Raw genomic sequence first — 19,452 nt, 5'->3', positions numbered from 1 at the left:
CCGAGTTCGGATTTCGGAGTTCCGAGTTCCAAGTTCGGAGTTCGGATTTACGAGTTCCGAGTTCGGAGTTCCGAGTTCCGAGTTCCGAGTTCAGATTTCCGAGTTCCGAGTTCCGAGTTCCGAGATCAGTGTTCTGTGTGCGGAGTTCAGAGATCCGATTTCGGAGTTCGGAGTTCGGCGTTCGGCGTTCGGAGTTCCGAGTTCGGAGTTCCGAGTTCCGAGTTCGGAGTTCCGAGTTTCGTGTTCAGAGTTCCGAGTTCCGAGATCGGAGTTCGGATTTCCGTGTTCCGAGTTCGGATTTCGGAGTTCGGAGTTCAGATTTCCGAGTTCGGAGTTCGGCGTTCGGATTTCGGAGTTCGGAGTTCAGAGTTCGGATTTCGGATTTCGGAGTTCCGAGTTCCGAGTTCCGAGTTCGGATTTCGGAGTTCCGAGTTCGGAGTTCCGAGTTCGGATTTCGGAGTTCGGATTTCGGAGTTCCGAATTCCGAGTTCGGATGTCGGAGTTCCGAGTTTGGAGTTCCGAGTTCGGATTTCGGAGTTCGGATTTCGGATTTCGGAGTTCCGAGTTCAGAGTTCGGATTTCGGATTTCGGAGTTCCGAGTTCCGAGTTCCGAGTTCGGAGTATGGAGTTCGGAGTTCCGAGTTCCGAGTGAGGAGTGAGGAGTGAGGAGTTCCAATTTCGGAGTTCGGAGTTCGGAGCTCCGACTTCCGAGTTCGGAGTTCAGAGTTCGGAGTTCGGAGTTCAGAGTTCAGAGTTCCGAGATCTGAGTTCGGAGTTCGGAGTTCCGAATTCCGAGTCTGGAGTCCGGAGCTCGGAGTTCAGAGTTCGGAGTTCCGAGTTCCGAGTTCCGAGTTCCCAGTTCCCAGTTCCCAGTTCCCAGTTCCGAGTTCGGAGTTCCGACTACCGAGTTCCAAGTTCCGAGTTCCGGGTTCGTAGTTCCGATTTCCGAGTTCGGAGTTCGGAGATCGGAGTTCCGAGTTCCGAGTTCGGAGTTCCGAGTTCCGAGTTCGGAGTTCAGAGTTCGGCGTTCCGAGTTCCGAGTTCCGAGTTCAGAGTTCGGAGTTCCGAGTTCGTAGTTTGGTCTTCCGACTTCCGAGTTCCGAGTTCGGAGTTCCGAGTTCCGAGTTCGGAGTTCGTAGTCCGGAGTTCGGAGTTCGGAGTTCCGAGTTCCGAGTTCCGAGTTCGGTGTTCGGAGTTCCGAGTTCCGAGTTCCGAGTTCCGAGTTCGGAGTTCAGAGTCCGGAGTTCGGAGTTCAGAGTTCTGAGTTCGGAGTTCCGGGTTCGGAGTTCGGAGTTCCGATTTCCGAGCTCGGAGTTCGGAGTTCGGAGTTCCGAGTTCAGAGTTCGGAGTTCAGAGTTCGGAGTTCAGAGTTCCGAGATCTGAGTTCGGAGTTCGGAGTTCCGAGTTCCGAGTCCGGAGTCCGGAGCTCGGAGTTCAGAGTTCGGAGTTCCGAGTTCCGAGTTCCGAGTTCCCAGTTCCCAGTTCCGAGTTCGGAGTTCGGAGTTCCGAGTTCCAAGTTCCGAGTTCCGGGTTCGTAGTTCCGATTTCCGAGTTCGGAGTTCGGAGATCGGAGTTCCGAGTTCCGAGTTCTGAGTTCGGAGTTCCGAGTTCCGAGTTCGGAGTTCAGAGTTCGGCGTTCCGAGTTCCGAGTTCGGAGTTCCGAGTTCGTAGTTCGGAGTTCCGACTTCCGAGTTCCAAGTTCGGAGTTCCGAGTTCCGAGTTCGGAGTTCGGAGTCCGGAGTCCGGAGTCCGGTGTTCGGAGTTCTGAGTTCTGAGTTCCGAGTTCCGAGTTCGGAGTTCGGAGATCGGAGTTCCGAGTTCTGAGTTCGGAGTTCCGAGTTCCGAGTTCCGAGTTCCGAGTTCCCAGTTCCCAGTTCCGAGTTCGGAGTTCGGAGTTCCAAGTTCCAAGTTCCGAGTTCCGGGTTCGTAGTTCCGATTTCCGAGTTCGGAGTTCGGAGATCGGAGTTCCGAGTTCCGAGTCCTGAGTTCGGAGTTCCGAGTTCCGAGTTCGGAGTTCAGAGTTCGGCGTTCCGAGTTCCGAGTTCCGAGTTCGGAGTTCAGAGTTCCGAGTTCGGAGTTCGGAGTCCGGAGTCCGGAGTTCGGAGTTCGGTGTTCGGAGTTCTGAGTTCAGAGTTCCGAGTTCGGTGTTCGGAGTTCCGAGTTCCGAGTTCCGAGTCCGGAGTTCAGAGTCCGGAGTTCAGAGTCCGGAGTTCGGAGCTCGGAGTTCCGAGTTCCGAGTTCGGATTTCGGAGTTCCGAGTTTGGAGTTCGGAGTTCCGAGTTCCGAGTTCCGAGTTTGGAGTGAGGTGTTTGGAGTTCCGCGTTCCGAATTCGGAGTTCCGAGTTCCGAGTTCCGAGTTCCGAGTTCCGAGTTCAGATTTCCGAGTTCCGAGTTCCGAGTTCCGAGATCAGTGTTCTGTGTGCGGAGTTCAGAGTTCCGATTTCGGAGTTCGGAGTTCGGCGTTCGGAGTTCCGAGTTGGGAGTTCCGAGTTCCGAGTTCGGAGTTCGGAGTTCCGTGTTCAGAGTTCCGAGTTTGGAGTGCGGAGTCCGGAGTTACGAGTTCGGAGTTCTGATTTCTGAGTTCGGAGTTTGGAGTTCGGAGTTACGAGTTCGGTGTTCGGTGTTCGGAGTTCCGAGTTCCGAGTTCCGAGTTTGGAGTGCGGATTCCAGAGTTCCCAGTTCGGAGTTCTGAGTTCTGAGTTCGGAGTACGGAATTCCGAGATCCGAGTTCCGAGTTCCGAGATCGGAGTTCGGAGTTCGGAGTTCGGTGTTCCGCGTTCGGAGTTCGGAGTTCGGAATTCGGAGTTCGGAGTTCGGAGTTCGGAGATCTGAGTTCCGAGTTCGGGGTTCGGGGTTCGGGGATCGGAGATCCAAGTTCCGAGTTCCGGGTTCGTAGTTTGGAGTTCCGAATTCCGAGTTCGGAGTTCGGAGTTCGGAGTTCAGAATTCCGTGTTCCGAGTTCGGAGTTCGGAGTTCAGAGTCCGGAGTTCCAAGTTCGGAGTTCGGAGTTCCGAGTTCGGATTTCCGAGTTCCGAGTTCGGAGTTCCGAGTTCCGAGTTCCGAGTTCAGATTTCCGAGTTCCGAGTTCCGAGTTCCGAGATCGGAGTTCGGAGTTCGGAATTCCGTGTTCCGAGTTCGGAGTTCGGAGTTCGGAGTTCAGATTTCCGAGTTCCGAGGTCGGAGTTCGGAGTTCAGAGATCGGAGTTCGGAGTTCGGAATTCCGTGTTCCGAGTTCGGAGTTCGGAGTTCGGAGTTCAGATTTCCGAGTTCCGAGGTCGGAGTTCGGAGTTCAGAGTTCGGATTTCGGATTTCGGAATTCCGTGTTCCGAGTTCGGATTTCGGAGTTCGGAGTTCCGAGTTCCGAGTTCCGAGTTCCGAGTTCAGCGTTCAGAGTCCGGAGTTCCAAGTTCGGCGTTCGGAGTTCCGAGTTGGGAGTTCCGAGTTCCGAGTTCGGAGTTCGGAGTTCCGTGTTCAGAGTTCCGAGTTTGGAGTGCGGAGTCCGGAGTTACGAGTTCGGAGTTCTGATTTCTGAGTTCGGAGTTTGGAGTTCGGAGTTACGAGTTCGGTGTTCGGTGTTCGGAGTTCCGAGTTCCGAGTTCCGAGTTTGGAGTGCGGATTCCAGAGTTCCCAGTTCGGAGTTCTGAGTTCTGAGTTCGGAGTACGGAATTCCGAGATCCGAGTTCCGAGTTCCGAGATCGGAGTTCGGAGTTTGGAGTTCGGTGTTCCGCGTTCGGAGTTCGGAGTTCGGAATTCGGAGTTCGGAGTTCGGAGTTCGGAGATCTGAGTTCCGAGTTCGGGGTTCGGGGTTCGGGGATCGGAGATCCAAGTTCCGAGTTCCGGGTTCGTAGTTTGGAGTTCCGAATTCCGAGTTCGGAGTTCGGAGTTCGGAGTTCAGAATTCCGTGTTCCGAGTTCGGAGTTCGGAGTTCGGAGTTCAGATTTCCGAGTTCCGAGTCCGGAGTCCGGAGTTCGGAGTTCGGAATTCGGAGTTCAGAGTTCGGATTTCGGATTTCGGAATTCCGTGTTCCAAGTTCGGATTTCGGAGATCGGAGTTCAGATTTCCGAGTTCGGAGTTCGGAGTTCGGAGTTCGGAGTTCAGACTTCGGATTTCGGATTTCGGAGTTCCAAGTTCCGAGTTCCGAGTTCGGATTTCGGAGTTCCGAGTTCGGCGTTCCGAGTTCGGATTTCGGAGTTCGGATTTCGGAGTTCCGAGTTCCGAGTTCGGATTTCGGAGTTCCGAGTTTGGAGTTCCGAGTTCGGTTTTCGGATTTCGGAGTTCCGAGTTCAGAGTTCGGATTTCGGAGTTCCGAGTTTGGAGTTCCGAGTTCGGATTTCGGAGTTCCGAGTTCCGAGTTCCGAGTTCGGATTTCGGAGTTCCGAGTTCCGAGTTTGGAGTTCGGAGTTCCGAGTTCCGAGTTCGGATTTCGGAGTTCCGAGTTCCGAGATCGGAGTTCGGAGTTCGGAGTTCGGAATTCCGTGTTCCGAGTTCGGAGTTCGGAGTTCGGAGTTCAGATTTCCGAGTTCCGAGGTCGGAGTTCGGAGTTCAGAGTTCGGATTTCGGATTTCGGAATTCCGTGTTCCGAGTTCGGATTTCGGAGTTCGGAGTTCAGATTTCCGAGTTCGGAGTTCGGATTTCGGATTTCGGAGTTCCGAGTTCCGAGTTCCGAGTTTGGATTTCGGAGTTCCGAGTTCGGAGTTCCGAGTTCGGATTTCGGAGTTCGGATTTCGGAGTTCCGAGTTCCGAGTTCGGATTTCGGAGTTCCGAGTTTGGAGTTCCGAGTTCGGATTTCGGATTTCGGATTTCGGAGTTCCGAGTTCCGAGTTCCGAGTTCGGATTTCGGAGTTCCGAGTTCGGAGTTCGGAGTTCGGAGATCTGAGTTCCGAGTTCGGTGTTCGGGGTTCGGGGATCGGAGATCCAAGTTCCGAGTTCCGGGTTCGTAGTTTGGAGTTCCGAATTCCGAGTTCGGAGTTCGGATTTCGGAGTTCCGAGTTCCGAGATCGGAGTTCGGAGTTCGGAATTCCGTGTTCCGAGTTCGGAGTTCGGAGTTCGGAGTTCAGATTTCCGAGTTCCGAGGTCGGAGTTCGGAGTTCAGAGTTCGGATTTCGGATTTCGGAATTCCGTGTTCCGAGTTCGGATTTCGGAGTTCGGAGTTCAGATTTCCGAGTTCGGAGTTCGGAGTTCGGAGTTCGGAGTTCAGAGTTCAGAGTTCGGATTTCGGATTTCGGAGTTCCGAGTTCCGAGTTCCGAGTTCCGAGTTCCGAGTTCGGATTTCGGAGTTCGGATTTCGGAGTTCCGAGTTCCGAGTTCGGATTTCGGAGTTCCGAGTTTGGAGTTCCGAGTTCGGATTTCGGAGTTCGGATTTCGGATTTCGGAGTTCCGAGTTCAGAGTTCGGATTTCGGATTTCGGAGTTCCGAGTTCCGAGTTCCGAGTTCGGATTTCGGAGTTCGGAGTTCCGAGTTCCGAGTTCGGAGTGAGGTGTTTGGAGTTCCGCGTTCCGAATTCGGAGTTCCGAGTTCCGAGTTCCGAGTTCCGAGTTCAGCGTTCAGAGTCCGGAGTTCCAAGTTCGGAGTTCGGAGTTCCGAGTTCGGATTTCCGAGTTCCGAGTTCGGAGTTCCGAGTTCCGAGTTCCGAGTTCAGATTTCCGAGTTCCGAGTTCCGAGTTCCGAGATCAGTGTTCTGTGTGCGGAGTTCAGAGTTCCGATTTCGGAGTTCGGAGTTCGGCGTTCGGAGTTCCGAGTTCGGAGTTCCGAGTTCCGAGTTCGGAGTTCGGAGTTCCGTGTTCAGAGTTCCGAGTTTGGAGTGCGGAGTCCGGAGTTACGAGATCGGAGTTCTGATTTCTGAGTTCGGAGTTTGGAGTTCGGAGTTACGAGTTCGGTGTTCGGTGTTCGGAGTTCCGAGTTCCGAGTTCTGAGTTTGGAGTGCGGAGTCCAGAGTTCCCAGTTCGGAGTTCTGAGTTCTGAGTTCGGAGTACGGAATTCCGAGATCCGAGTTCCGAGTTCCGATTTCCGAGATCGGAGTTCGGATTTCGGATTTCGGAGTTCCGAGTTTGGAGTTCGGAGTTCCGAATTCCGAGTTCCGAGTTCGGAGTGAGGTGTTTGGAGTTCCGCGTTCCGAATTCGGAGTTCCGAGTTCCGAGTTCCGAGTTCCGAGTTCAGCGTTCAGAGTCCGGAGTTCCAAGTTCGGAGTTCGGAGTTCCGAGTTCGGATTTCCGAGTTCCGAGTTCGGAGTTCCGAGTTCTGAGTTCCGAGTTTGGGGTTCCGTGTTCGGAGTTCCAAGTTTGGAGTGCGGAGTCCAGAGTTCCCAGTTCGGAGTTCTGAGTTCTGAGTTCGGAGTACGGAATTCCGAGTTCCGAGTTCCGAGTTCCGAGTTCCGAGATCGGAGTTCGGAGTTCCGCGTTCGGAGTTCGGAGTTCGGAATTCGGAGTTCGGAGTTCGGAGTTCGGAGATCTGAGTTCCGAGTTCGGGGTTCGGGGATCGGAGTCCCAAGTTCCGAGTTCCGGGTTCGTAGTTTGGAGTTCCGAATTCCGAATTCGGAGTTCGGAGTTCGGAGTTCAGAATTCCCTGTTCCGAGTTCGGAGTTCGGAGTTCGGAGTTCAGATTTCCGAGTTCCGAGTTCGGAGTCCGGAGACCGGAGTTCGGAGTTCGGAGTTCAGAGTTCGGATTTCGGATTTCGGAATTCCGTGTTCCGAGTTCGGATTTCGGAGTTCGGATTTCGGATTTCGGAGTTCCGAGTTCAGAGTTCGGATTTCGGAGTTCCGAATTTGGAGTTCCGAGTTCCGAGTTCGGTGTTCGGAGTTCCGAGTTCCGAGTTCCGAGTCCGGAGTTCAGAGTCCGGAGTTCAGAGTCCGGAGTTCGGAGCTCGGAGTTCCGAGTTCCGAGTACGGATTTCGGAGTTCCGAGTTTGGAGTTCGGAGTTCCGAGTTCCGAGTTCCGAGTTTGGAGTGAGGTGTTTGGAGTTCCGCGTTCCGAATTCGGAGTTCCGAGTTCCGAGTTCCGAGTTCCGAGTTCCGAGTTCAGCGTTCAGAGTCCGGAGTTCCAAGTTCGGAGTTCGGAGTTCCGAGTTCGGATTTCCGAGTTCCGAGTTCGGAGTTCCGAGTTCCGAGTTCCGAGTTCAGATTTCCGAGTTCCGAGTTCCGAGTTCCGAGATCAGTGTTCTGTGTGCGGAGTTCAGAGTTCCGATTTCGGAGTTCGGAGTTCGGCGTTCGGAGTTCCGAGTTCGGAGTTCCGAGTTCCGAGTTCCGAGTTCGGAGTTCGGAGTTCCGTGTTCAGAGTTCCGAGTTTGGAGTGCGGAGTCCGGAGTTACGAGATCGGAGTTCTGATTTCTGAGTTCGGAGTTTGGAGTTCGGAGTTACGAGTTCGGTGTTCGGTGTTCGGAGTTCCGAGTTCCGAGTTCTGAGTTTGGAGTGCGGAGTCCAGAGTTCCCAGTTCGGAGTTCTGAGTTCTGAGTTCGGAGTACGGAATTCCGAGATCCGAGTTCCGAGTTCCGATTTCCGAGATCGGAGTTCGGATTTCGGATTTCGGAGTTCCGAGTTTGGAGTTCGGAGTTCCGAATTCCGAGTTCCGAGTTCGGAGTGAGGTGTTTGGAGTTCCGCGTTCCGAATTCGGAGTTCCGAGTTCCGAGTTCCGAGTTCCGAGTTCAGCGTTCAGAGTCCGGAGTTCCAAGTTCGGAGTTCGGAGTTCGGAGTTCCGAGTTCGGATTTCCGAGTTCCGAGTTCGGAGTTCCGAGTTCTGAGTTCCGAGTTTGGGGTTCCGTGTTCGGAGTTCCAAGTTTGGAGTGCGGAGTCCAGAGTTCCCAGTTCGGAGTTCTGAGTTCTGAGTTCGGAGTACGGAATTCCGAGTTCCGAGTTCCGAGTTCCGAGTTCCGAGATCGGAGTTCGGAGTTCCGCGTTCGGAGTTCGGAGTTCGGAATTCGGAGTTCGGAGTTCGGAGTTCGGAGATCTGAGTTCCGAGTTCGGGGTTCGGGGATCGGAGTCCCAAGTTCCGAGTTCCGGGTTCGTAGTTTGGAGTTCCGAATTCCGAATTCGGAGTTCGGAGTTCGGAGTTCAGAATTCCGTGTTCCGAGTTCGGAGTTCGGAGTTCGGAGTTCAGATTTCCGAGTTCCGAGTTCGGAGTCCGGAGACCGGAGTTCGGAGTTCGGAGTTCAGAGTTCGGATTTCGGATTTCGGAATTCCGTGTTCCGAGTTCGGATTTCGGAGTTCGGATTTCGGATTTCGGAGTTCCGAGTTCAGAGTTCGGATTTCGGAGTTCCGAATTTGGAGTTCCGAGTTCCGAGTTCGGTGTTCGGAGTTCCGAGTTCCGAGTTCCGAGTCCGGAGTTCAGAGTCCGGAGTTCAGAGTCCGGAGTTCGGAGCTCGGAGTTCCGAGTTCCGAGTTCGGATTTCGGAGTTCCGAGTTTGGAGTTCGGAGTTCCGAGTTCCGAGTTCCGAGTTTGGAGTGAGGTGTTTGGAGTTCCGCGTTCCGAATTCGGAGTTCCGAGTTCCGAGTTCCGAGTTCCGAGTTCCGAGTTCAGCGTTCAGAGTCCGGAGTTCCAAGTTCGGAGTTCGGAGTTCCGAGTTCGGATTTCCGAGTTCCGAGTTCGGAGTTCCGAGTTCCGAGTTCCGAGTTCAGATTTCCGAGTTCCGAGTTCCGAGTTCCGAGATCAGTGTTCTGTGTGCGGAGTTCAGAGTTCCGATTTCGGAGTTCGGAGTTCGGCGTTCGGAGTTCCGAGTTCGGAGTTCCGAGTTCCGAGTTCCGAGTTCGGAGTTCGGAGTTCCGTGTTCAGAGTTCCGAGTTTGGAGTGCGGAGTCCGGAGTTACGAGATCGGAGTTCTGATTTCTGAGTTCGGAGTTTGGAGTTCGGAGTTACGAGTTCGGTGTTCGGTGTTCGGAGTTCCGAGTTCCGAGTTCTGAGTTTGGAGTGCGGAGTCCAGAGTTCCCAGTTCGGAGTTCTGAGTTCTGAGTTCGGAGTACGGAATTCCGAGATCCGAGTTCCGAGTTCCGATTTCCGAGATCGGAGTTCGGATTTCGGATTTCGGAGTTCCGAGTTTGGAGTTCGGAGTTCCGAATTCCGAGTTCCGAGTTCGGAGTGAGGTGTTTGGAGTTCCGCGTTCCGAATTCGGAGTTCCGAGTTCCGAGTTCCGAGTTCCGAGTTCAGCGTTCAGAGTCCGGAGTTCCAAGTTCGGAGTTCGGAGTTCGGAGTTCCGAGTTCGGATTTCCGAGTTCCGAGTTCGGAGTTCCGAGTTCTGAGTTCCGAGTTTGGGGTTCCGTGTTCGGAGTTCCAAGTTTGGAGTGCGGAGTCCAGAGTTCCCAGTTCGGAGTTCTGAGTTCTGAGTTCGGAGTACGGAATTCCGAGTTCCGAGTTCCGAGTTCCGAGTTCCGAGATCGGAGTTCGGAGTTCCGCGTTCGGAGTTCGGAGTTCGGAATTCGGAGTTCGGAGTTCGGAGTTCGGAGATCTGAGTTCCGAGTTCGGGGTTCGGGGATCGGAGTCCCAAGTTCCGAGTTCCGGGTTCGTAGTTTGGAGTTCCGAATTCCGAATTCGGAGTTCGGAGTTCGGAGTTCAGAATTCCGTGTTCCGAGTTCGGAGTTCGGAGTTCGGAGTTCAGATTTCCGAGTTCCGAGTTCGGAGTCCGGAGACCGGAGTTCGGAGTTCGGAGTTCAGAGTTCGGATTTCGGATTTCGGAATTCCGTGTTCCGAGTTCGGATTTCGGAGTTCGGATTTCGGATTTCGGAGTTCCGAGTTCAGAGTTCGGATTTCGGAGTTCCGAATTTGGAGTTCCGAGTTCCGAGTTCGGTGTTCGGAGTTCCGAGTTCCGAGTTCCGAGTCCGGAGTTCAGAGTCCGGAGTTCAGAGTCCGGAGTTCGGAGCTCGGAGTTCCGAGTTCCGAGTTCGGATTTCGGAGTTCCGAGTTTGGAGTTCGGAGTTCCGAGTTCCGAGTTCCGAGTTCCGAGTTCAGCGTTCAGAGTCCGGAGTTCCAAGTTCGGAGTTCGGAGTTCCGAGTTCGGATTTCCGAGTTCCGAGTTCGGAGTTCCGAGTTCCGAGTTCCGAGTTCAGATTTCCGAGTTCCGAGTTCCGAGTTCCGAGATCAGTGTTCTGTGTGCGGAGTTCAGAGTTCCGATTTCGGAGTTCGGAGTTCGGCGTTCGGAGTTCCGAGTTGGGAGTTCCGAGTTCCGAGTTCGGAGTTCGGAGTTCCGTGTTCAGAGTTCCGAGTTTGGAGTGCGGAGTCCGGAGTTACGAGTTCGGAGTTCTGATTTCTGAGTTCGGAGTTTGGAGTTCGGAGTTACGAGTTCGGTGTTCGGTGTTCGGAGTTCCGAGTTCCGAGTTCCGAGTTTGGAGTGCGGAGTCCAGAGTTCCCAGTTCGGAGTTCTGAGTTCTGAGTTCGGAGTACGGAATTCCGAGATCCGAGTTCCGAGTTCCGAGATCGGAGTTCGGAGTTCGGAGTTCGGTGTTCCGCGTTCGGAGTTCGGAGTTCGGAGTTCGGAGTTCGGAGATCTGAGTTCCGAGTTCGGGGTTCGGGGTTCGGGGATCGGAGATCCAAGTTCCGAGTTCCGGGTTCGTAGTTTGGAGTTCCGAATTCCGAGTTCGGAGTTCGGAGTTCGGAGTTCAGAATTCCGTGTTCCGAGTTCGGAGTTCGGAGATCAGATTTCCGAGTTCCGAGTCCGGAGTCCGGAGTTCGGAGTTCGGAATTCGGAGTTCAGAGTTCGGATTTCGGATTTCGGAATTCCGTGTTCCAAGTTCGGATTTCGGAGATCGGAGTTCAGATTTCCGAGTTCGGAGTTCGGAGTTCGGAGTTCGGAGTTCAGAGTTCGGATTTCGGATTTCGGAGTTCCAAGTTCCGAGTTCCGAGTTCCGAGTTCAGCGTTCAGAGTCCGGAGTTCCAAGTTCGGAGTTCGGAGTTCCGAGTTCGGATTTCCGAGTTCCGAGTTCGGAGTTCCGAGTTCCGAGTTCCGAGTTCAGATTTCCGAGTTCCGAGTTCCGAGTTCCGAGATCAGTGTTCTGTGTGCGGAGTTCCAAGTTCGGAGTTCGGAGTTCCGAGTTCGGATTTCCGAGTTCCGAGTTCGGAGTTCCGAGTTCCGAGTTCCGAGTTCAGATTTCCGAGTTCCGAGTTCCGAGTTCCGAGTTCAGCGTTCAGAGTCCGGAGTTCCAAGTTCGGAGTTCGGAGTTCCGAGTTCGGATTTCCGAGTTCCGAGTTCGGAGTTCCGAGTTCCGAGTTCCGAGTTCAGATTTCCGAGTTCCGAGTTCCGAGTTCCGAGTTCAGCGTTCAGAGTCCGGAGTTCCAAGTTCGGAGTTCGGAGTTCCGAGTTCGGATTTCCGAGTTCCGAGTTCGGAGTTCCGAGTTCCGAGTTCCGAGTTCAGATTTCCGAGTTCCGAGTTCCGAGTTCCGAGATCAGTGTTCTGTGTGCGGAGTTCAGAGTTCCGATTTCGGAGTTCGGAGTTCGGCGTTCGGAGTTCCGAGTTGGGAGTTCCGAGTTCCGAGTTCGGAGTTCGGAGTTCCGTGTTCAGAGTTCCGAGTTTGGAGTGCGGAGTCCGGAGTTACGAGTTCGGAGTTCTGATTTCTGAGTTCGGAGTTTGGAGTTCGGAGTTACGAGTTCGGTGTTCGGTGTTCGGAGTTCCGAGTTCCGAGTTCCGAGTTTGGAGTGCGGAGTCCAGAGTTCCCAGTTCGGAGTTCTGAGTTCTGAGTTCGGAGTACGGAATTCCGAGATCCGAGTTCCGAGTTCCGAGATCGGAGTTCGGAGTTCGGAGTTCGGTGTTCCGCGTTCGGAGTTCGGAGTTCGGAATTCGGAGTTCGGAGTTCGGAGTTCGGAGATCTGAGTTCCGAGTTCGGGGTTCGGGGTTCGGGGATCGGAGATCCAAGTTCCGAGTTCCGGGTTCGTAGTTTGGAGTTCCGAATTCCGAGTTCGGAGTTCGGAGTTCGGAGTTCAGAATTCCGTGTTCCGAGTTCGGAGTTCGGAGTTCGGAGTTCAGATTTCCGAGTTCCGAGTCCGGAGTCCGGAGTTCGGAGTTCGGAATTCGGAGTTCAGAGTTCGGATTTCGGATTTCGGAATTCCGTGTTCCAAGTTCGGATTTCGGAGATCGGAGTTCAGATTTCCGAGTTCGGAGTTCGGAGTTCGGAGTTCGGAGTTCAGAGTTCGGATTTCGGATTTCGGAGTTCCAAGTTCCGAGTTCCGAGTTCGGTTTTCGGAGTTCCGAGTTCGGCGTTCCGAGTTCGGATTTCGGAGTTCGGATTTCGGAGTTCCGAGTTCCGAGTTCGGATTTCGGAGTTCCGAGTTTGGAGTTCCGAGTTCGGATTTCGGATTTCGGAGTTCCGAGTTCAGAGTTCGGATTTCGGAGTTCCGAGTTTGGAGTTCCGAGTTCGGATTTCGGAGTTCCGAGTTCCGAGTTCGGATTTCGGAGTTCCGAGTTTGGAGTTCCGAGTTCGGATTTCGGATTTCGGAGTTCCGAGTTCAGAGTTCGGATTTCGGAGTTCCGAGTTTGGAGTTCCGAGTTCGGATTTCGGAGTTCCGAGTTCCGAGTTCGGATTTCGGAGTTCCGAGTTTGGAGTTCGGATTTCGGAGTTGCGAGTTCCGAGTTCGGATTTCGGATTTCGGAGTTCCGAGTTCAGAGTTCGGATTTCGGATTTCGGAGTTCCGAGTTCCGAGTTCCGAGTTCGGATTTCGGAGTTCGGAGTTCCGAGTTCCGAGTTCGGAGTGAGGTGTTTGGAGTTCCGCGTTCCGAATTCGGAGTTCCGAGTTCCGAGTTCCGAGTTCCGAGTTCCGAGTTCAGCGTTCAGAGTCCGGAGTTCCAAGTTCGGAGTTCGGAGTTCCGAGTTCGGATTTCCGAGTTCCGAGTTCGGAGTTCCGAGTTCCGAGTTCCGAGTTCAGATTTCTGAGTTCCGAGTTCCGAGTTCCGAGATCAGTGTTCTGTGTGCGGAGTTCAGAGTTCCGATTTCGGAGTTCGGAGTTCGGCGTTCGGAGTTCCGAGTTCGGAGTTCCGAGTTCCGAGTTCCGAGTTCGGAGTTCGGAGTTCCGTGTTCAGAGTTCCGAGTTTGGAGTGCGGAGTCCGGAGTTACGAGATCGGAGTTCTGATTTCTGAGTTCGGAGTTTGGAGTTCGGAGTTACGAGTTCGGTGTTCGGTGTTCGGAGTTCCGAGTTCCGAGTTCTGAGTTTGGAGTGCGGAGTCCAGAGTTCCCAGTTCGGAGTTCTGAGTTCTGAGTTCGGAGTACGGAATTCCGAGATCCGAGTTCCGAGTTCCGATTTCCGAGATCGGAGTTCGGATTTCGGATTTCGGAGTTCCGAGTTTGGAGTTCGGAGTTCCGAATTCCGAGTTCCGAGTTCGGAGTGAGGTGTTTGGAGTTCCGCGTTCCGAATTCGGAGTTCCGAGTGCCGAGTTCCGAGTTCCGAGTTCAGCGTTCAGAGTCCGGAGTTCCAAGTTCGGAGTTCGGAGTTCCGAGTTCGGATTTCCGAGTTCCGAGTTCGGAGTTCCGAGTTCTGAGTTCCGAGTTTGGGGTTCCGTGTTCGGAGTTCCAAGTTTGGAGTGCGGAGTCCAGAGTTCCCAGTTCGGAGTTCTGAGTTCTGAGTTCGGAGTACGGAATTCCGAGTTCCGAGTTCCGAGTTCCGAGATCGGAGTTCGGAGTTCCGCGTTCGGAGTTCGGAGTTCGGAATTCGGAGTTCGGAGTTCGGAGTTCGGAGATCTGAGTTCCGAGTTCGGGGTTCGGGGATCGGAGTCCCAAGTTCCGAGTTCCGGGTTCGTAGTTTGGAGTTCCGAATTCCGAATTCGGAGTTCGGAGTTCGGAGTTCAGAATTCCGTGTTCCGAGTTCGGAGTTCGGAGTTCGGAGTTCAGATTTCCGAGTTCCGAGTTCGGAGTCCGGAGACCGGAGTTCGGAGTTCGGAGTTCAGAGTTCGGATTTCGGATTTCGGAATTCCGTGTTCCGAGTTCGGATTTCGGAGTTCGGATTTCGGATTTCGGAGTTCCGAGTTCAGAGTTCGGATTTCGGAGTTCCGAATTTGGAGTTCCGAGTTCCGAGTTCGGTGTTCGGAGTTCCGAGTTCCGAGTTCCGAGTCCGGAGTTCAGAGTCCGGAGTTCAGAGTCCGGAGTTCGGAGCTCGGAGTTCCGAGTTCCGAGTTCGGATTTCGGAGTTCCGAGTTTGGAGTTCGGAGTTCCGAGTTCCGAGTTCCGAGTTTGGAGTGAGGTGTTTGGAGTTCCGCCTTCCGAATTCGGAGTTCCGAGTTCCGAGTTCCGAGTTCCGAGTTCCGAGTTCAGCGTTCAGAGTCCGGAGTTCCAAGTTCGGAGTTCGGAGTTCCGAGTTCGGATTTCCGAGTTCCGAGTTCGGAGTTCCGAGTTCCGAGTTCCGAGTTCAGATTTCCGAGTTCCGAGTTCCGAGTTCCGAGATCAGTGTTCTGTGTGCGGAGTTCAGAGTTCCGATTTCGGAGTTCGGAGTTCGGCGTTCGGAGTTCCGAGTTGGGAGTTCCGAGTTCCGAGTTCGGAGTTCGGAGTTCCGTGTTCAGAGTTCCGAGTTTGGAGTGCGGAGTCCGGAGTTACGAGTTCGGAGTTCTGATTTCTGAGTTCGGAGTTTGGAGTTCGGAGTTACGAGTTCGGTGTTCGGTGTTCGGAGTTCCGAGTTCCGAGTTCCGAGTTTGGAGTGCGGAGTCCAGAGTTCCCAGTTCGGAGTTCTGAGTTCTGAGTTCGGAGTACGGAATTCCGAGATCCGAGTTCCGAGTTCCGAGATCGGAGTTCGGAGTTCGGAGTTCGGTGTTCCGCGTTCGGAGTTCGGAGTTCGGAGTTCGGAGTTCGGAGATCTGAGTTCCGAGTTCGGGGTTCGGGGTTCGGGGATCGGAGATCCAAGTTCCGAGTTCCGGGTTCGTAGTTTGGAGTTCCGAATTCCGAGTTCGGAGTTCGGAGTTCGGAGTTCAGAATTCCGTGTTCCGAGTTCGGAGTTCGGAGATCAGATTTCCGAGTTCCGAGTCCGGAGTCCGGAGTTCGGAGTTCGGAATTCGGAGTTCAGAGTTCGGATTTCGGATTTCGGAATTCCGTGTTCCAAGTTCGGATTTCGGAGATCGGAGTTCAGATTTCCGAGTTCGGAGTTCGGAGTTCGGAGTTCGGAGTTCAGAGTTCGGATTTCGGATTTCGGAGTTCCAAGTTCCGAGTTCCGAGTTCGGATTTCGGAGTTCCGAGTTCGGCGTTCCGAGTTCGGATTTCGGAGTTCGGATTTCGGAGTTCCGAGTTCGGATTTCGGAGTTCCGAGTTTGGAGTTCCGAGTTCGGATTTCGGATTTCGGAGTTCCGAGTTCAGAGTTCGGATTTCGGAGTTCCGAGTTTGGAGTTCCGAGTTCGGATTTCGGAGTTCCGAGTTCCGAGTTCCGAGTTCGGATTTCGGAGTTCCGAGTTTGGAGTTCGGAGTTCCGAGTTCCGAGTTCGGATTTCGGAGTTCCGAGTTCCGAGATCGGAGTTCGGAGTTCGGAGTTCGGAATTCCGTGCTCCGAGTTCGGAGTTCGGAGTTCAGATTTCCGAGTTCCGAGGTCGGAGTTCGGAGTTCAGAGTTCGGATTTCGGATTTCGGAATTCCGTGTTCCGAGTTCGGATTTCGGAGTTCGGAGTTCAGATTTCCGAGTTCGGAGTTCGGAGTTCGGAGTTCGTAGTTCAGAGTTCAGAGTTCGGATTTCGGATTTCGGAGTTCCGAGTTCCGAGTTCCGAGTTTGGATTTCGGAGTTCCGAGTTCGGAGTTCCGAGTTCGGATTTCGGAGTTCGGAGTTCGGATTTCGGAGTTCCGAGTTCCGAGTTCGGATTTCGGAGTTCCGAGTTTGGAGTTCCGAGTTCGGATTTCGGATTTCGGAGTTCCGAGTTCCGAGTTCCGAGTTCGGATTTTGGAGTTCCGAGTTCGGAGTTCGGAGTTCGGAGATCTGAGTTCCGAGTTCGGGGTTCGGGGTTCGGGGATCGGAGATCCAAGTTCCGAGTTCCGGGTTCGTAGTTTGGAGTTCCGAATTCCGAGTTCGGAGTTCGGATTTCGGAGTTCCGAGTTCCGAGATCGGAGTTCGGAGTTCGGAATTCCGTGTTCCGAGTTCGGAGTTCGGAGTTCGGAGTTCAGATTTCCGAGTTCCGAGGTCGGAGTTCGGAGTTCAGAGTTCGGATTTCGGATTTCGGAATTCCGTGTTCCGAGTTCGGATTTCGGAGTTCGGAGTTCAGAGTTCGGATTTCGGATTTCGGAGTTCCGAGTTCCGAGTTCCGAGTTCCGAGTTCGGATTTCGGAGTTCGGATTTCGGAGTTCCGAGTTCCGAGTTCGGATTTCGGAGTTCCGAGTTTGGAGTTCCGAGTTCGGATTTCGGAGTTCGGATTTCGGATTTCGGAGTTCCGAGTTCAGAGTTCGGATTTCGGATTTCGGAGTTCCGAGTTCCGAGTTCGGATTTCGGAGTTCGGAGTTCCGAGTTCCGAGTTCGGAGTGAGGTGTTTGGAGTTCCGCGTTCTGAATTCGGAGTTCCGAGTTCCGAGTTCCGAGTTCCGAGTTCAGCGTTCAGAGTCCGGAGTTCCAAGTTCGGAGTTCGGAGTTCCGAGTTCGGATTTCCGAGTTCCGAGTTCGGAGTTCGGAGTTCCGAGTTCCGAGTTCGGAGTGAGGTGTTTGGAGTTCCGCGTTCTGAATTCGGAGTTCCGAGTTCCGAGTTCCGAGTTCCGAGTTCAGCGTTCAGAGTCCGGAGTTCCAAGTTCGGAGTTCGGAGTTCCGAGTTCGGATTTCCGAGTTCCGAGTTCGGAGTTCCGAGTTCCGAGTTCCGAGTTCAGATTTCCGAGTTCCGAGTTCCGAGTTCCGAGATCAGTGTTCTGTGTGCGGAGTTCAGAGTTCCGATTTCGGAGTTCGGAGTTCGGCGTTCGGAGTTCCGAGTTCGGAGTTCCGAGTTCCGAGTTCCGAGTTCAGAGTTCGGAGTTCCGTGTTCAGAGTTCCGAGTTTGGAGTGCGGAGTCCGGAGTTACGAGATCGGAGTTCTGATTTCTGAGTTCGGAGTTTGGAGTTCGGAGTTACGAGTTCGGTGTTCGGTGTTCGGAGTTCCGAGTTCCGAGTTCTGAGTTTGGAGTGCGGAGTCCAGAGTTCCCAGTTCGGAGTTCTGAGTTCTGAGTTCGGAGTACGGAATTCCGAGATCCGAGTTCCGAGTTCCGATTTCCGAGATCGGAGTTCGGATTTCGGATTTCGGAGTTCCGAGTTTGGAGTTCGGAGTTCCGAATTCCGAGTTCCGAGTTCGGAGTGAGGTGTTTGGAGTTCCGCGTTCCGAATTCGGAGCTCCGAGTTCCGAGTTCCGAGTTCCGAGTTCAGCGTTCAGAGTCCGGAGTTCCAAGTTCGGAGTTCGGAGTTCGGAGTTCCGAGTTCGGATTTCCGAGTTCCGAGTTCGGAGTTCCGAGTTCCGAGTTCCGAGTTTGGGGTTCCGTGTTCGGAGTTCCAAGTTTGGAGTGCGGAGTCCAGAGTTCCCAGTTCGGAGTTCTGAGTTCTGAGTTCGGAGTACGGAATTCCGAGTTCCGAGTTCCGAGTTCCGAGTTCCGAGATCGGAGTTCGGAGTTCCGCGTTCGGAGTTCGGAGTTCGGAATTCGGAGTTCGGAGTTCGGAGTTCGGAGATCTGAGTTCCGAGTTCGGGGTTCGGGGATCGGAGTCCCAAGTTCCGAGTTCCGGGTTCGTAGTTTGGAGTTCCGAATTCCGAATTCGGAGTTCGGAGTTCGGAGTTCAGAATTCCGTGTTCCGAGTTCGGAGTTCGGAGTTCGGAGTTCAGATTTCCGAGTTCCGAGTTCGGAGTCCGGAGACCGGAGTTCGGAGTTCGGAGTTCAGAGTTCGGATTTCGGATTTCGGAATTCCGTGTTCCGAGTTCGGATTTCGGATTTCGGAGTTCCGAGTTCAGAGTTCGGATTTCGGAGTTCCGAATTTGGAGTTCCGAGTTCGGATTTCGGATTTCGGAGTTCCGAGTTCAGAGTTCGGATTTCGGATTTCGGAGTTCCGAGTTCCGAGTTCGGATTTCGGAGTTCCGAGTTTGGAGTTCGGAGTTCCGAATTCCGAGTTCCGAGTTCGGAGTGAGGTGTTTGGAGTTCCGCGTTCCGAATTCGGAGTTCCGAGTTCCGAGTTCCGAGTTCAGCGTTCAGAGTCCGGAGTTCCAAGTTCGGAGTTCGGAGTTCCGAGTTCGGATTTCCGAGTTCCGAGTTCGGAGTTCCGAGTTCCGAGTTCCGAGTTTGGGGTTCCGTGTTCGGAGTTCCAAGTTTGGAGTGCGGAGTCCAGAGTTCCCAGTTCGGAGTTCTGAGTTCTGAGTTCGGAGTACGGAATTCCGAGATCCGAGTTCCGAGTTCCGAGATCGGAGTTCGGAGTTCGGAGTTCGGTGTTCCGCGTTCGGAGTTCGGAGTTCGGAATTCGGAGTTCGGAGTTCGGAGTTCGGAGATCTGAGTTCCGAGTTCGGGGTTCGGGGTTCGGGGATCGGAGATCCAAGTTCCGAGTTCCGGGTTCGTAGTTTGGAGTTCCGAATTCCGAGTTCGGAGTTCGGAGTTCGGAGTTCAGAATTCCGTGTTCCGAGTTCGGAGTTCGGAGTTCGGAGTTCAGATTTCCGAGTTCCGAGTCCGGAGTCCGGAGTTCGGAGTTCGGAATTCGGAGTTCAGAGTTCGGATTTCGGATTTCGGAATTCCGTGTTCCAAGTTCGGATTTCGGAGATCGGAGTTCAGATTTCCGAGTTCGGAGTTCGGAGTTCGGAGTTCGGAGTTCAGAGTTCGGATTTCGGATTTCGGAGTTCCAAGTTCCGAGTTCCGAGTTCGGATTTCGGAGTTCCGAGTTCGGCGTTCCGAGTTCGGATTTCGGAGTTCGGATTTCGGAGTTCCGAGTTCCGAGTTCGGATTTCGGAGTTCCGAGTTTGGAGTTCCGAGTTCGGATTTCGGATTTCGGAGTTCCGAGTTCAGAGTTCGGATTTCGGAGTTCCGAGTTTGGAGTTCCGAGTTCGGATTTCGGAGTTCCGAGTTCCGAGTTCCGAGTTCGGATTTCGGAGTTCCGAGTTTGGAGTTCGGAGTTCCGAGTTCCGAGTTCGGATTTCGGAGTTCCGAGTTCCGAGATCGGAGTTCGGAGTTCGGAGTTCGGAATTCCGTGTTCCGAGTTCGGAGTTCGGAGTTCGGAGTTCAGATTTCCGAGTTCCGAGGTCGGAGTTCGGAGTTCAGAGTTCGGATTTCGGATTTCGGAATTCCGTGTTCCGAGTTCGGATTTCGGAGTTCGGAGTTCAGATTTCCGAGTTCGGAGTTCGGAGTTCGGAGTTCGGAGTTCGTAGTTCAGAGTTCAGAGTTCGGATTTCGGATTTCGGAGTTCCGAGTTCCGAGTTCCGAGTTCGGATTTCGGAGTTCCGAGTTCGGAGTTCCGAGTTCGGATTTCGGAGTTCGGATTTCGGAGTTCCGAGTTCCGAGTTCGGATTTCGGAGTTCCGAGTTTGGAGTTCCGAGTTCGGATTTCGGGTTTCGGAGTTCCGAGTTCCGAGTTCCGAGTTCGGATTTCGGAGTTCCGAGTTCGGAGT

This window comes from Somniosus microcephalus, chromosome 5 (genome assembly GCF_052327205.1).
Source record: "Somniosus microcephalus isolate GS21.2 chromosome 5, FLI_Smic_1.0, whole genome shotgun sequence".
Classification (NCBI taxonomy): domain Eukaryota; kingdom Metazoa; phylum Chordata; class Chondrichthyes; order Squaliformes; family Somniosidae; genus Somniosus; species Somniosus microcephalus.
This window is presented reverse-complemented; position numbering follows the sequence as displayed.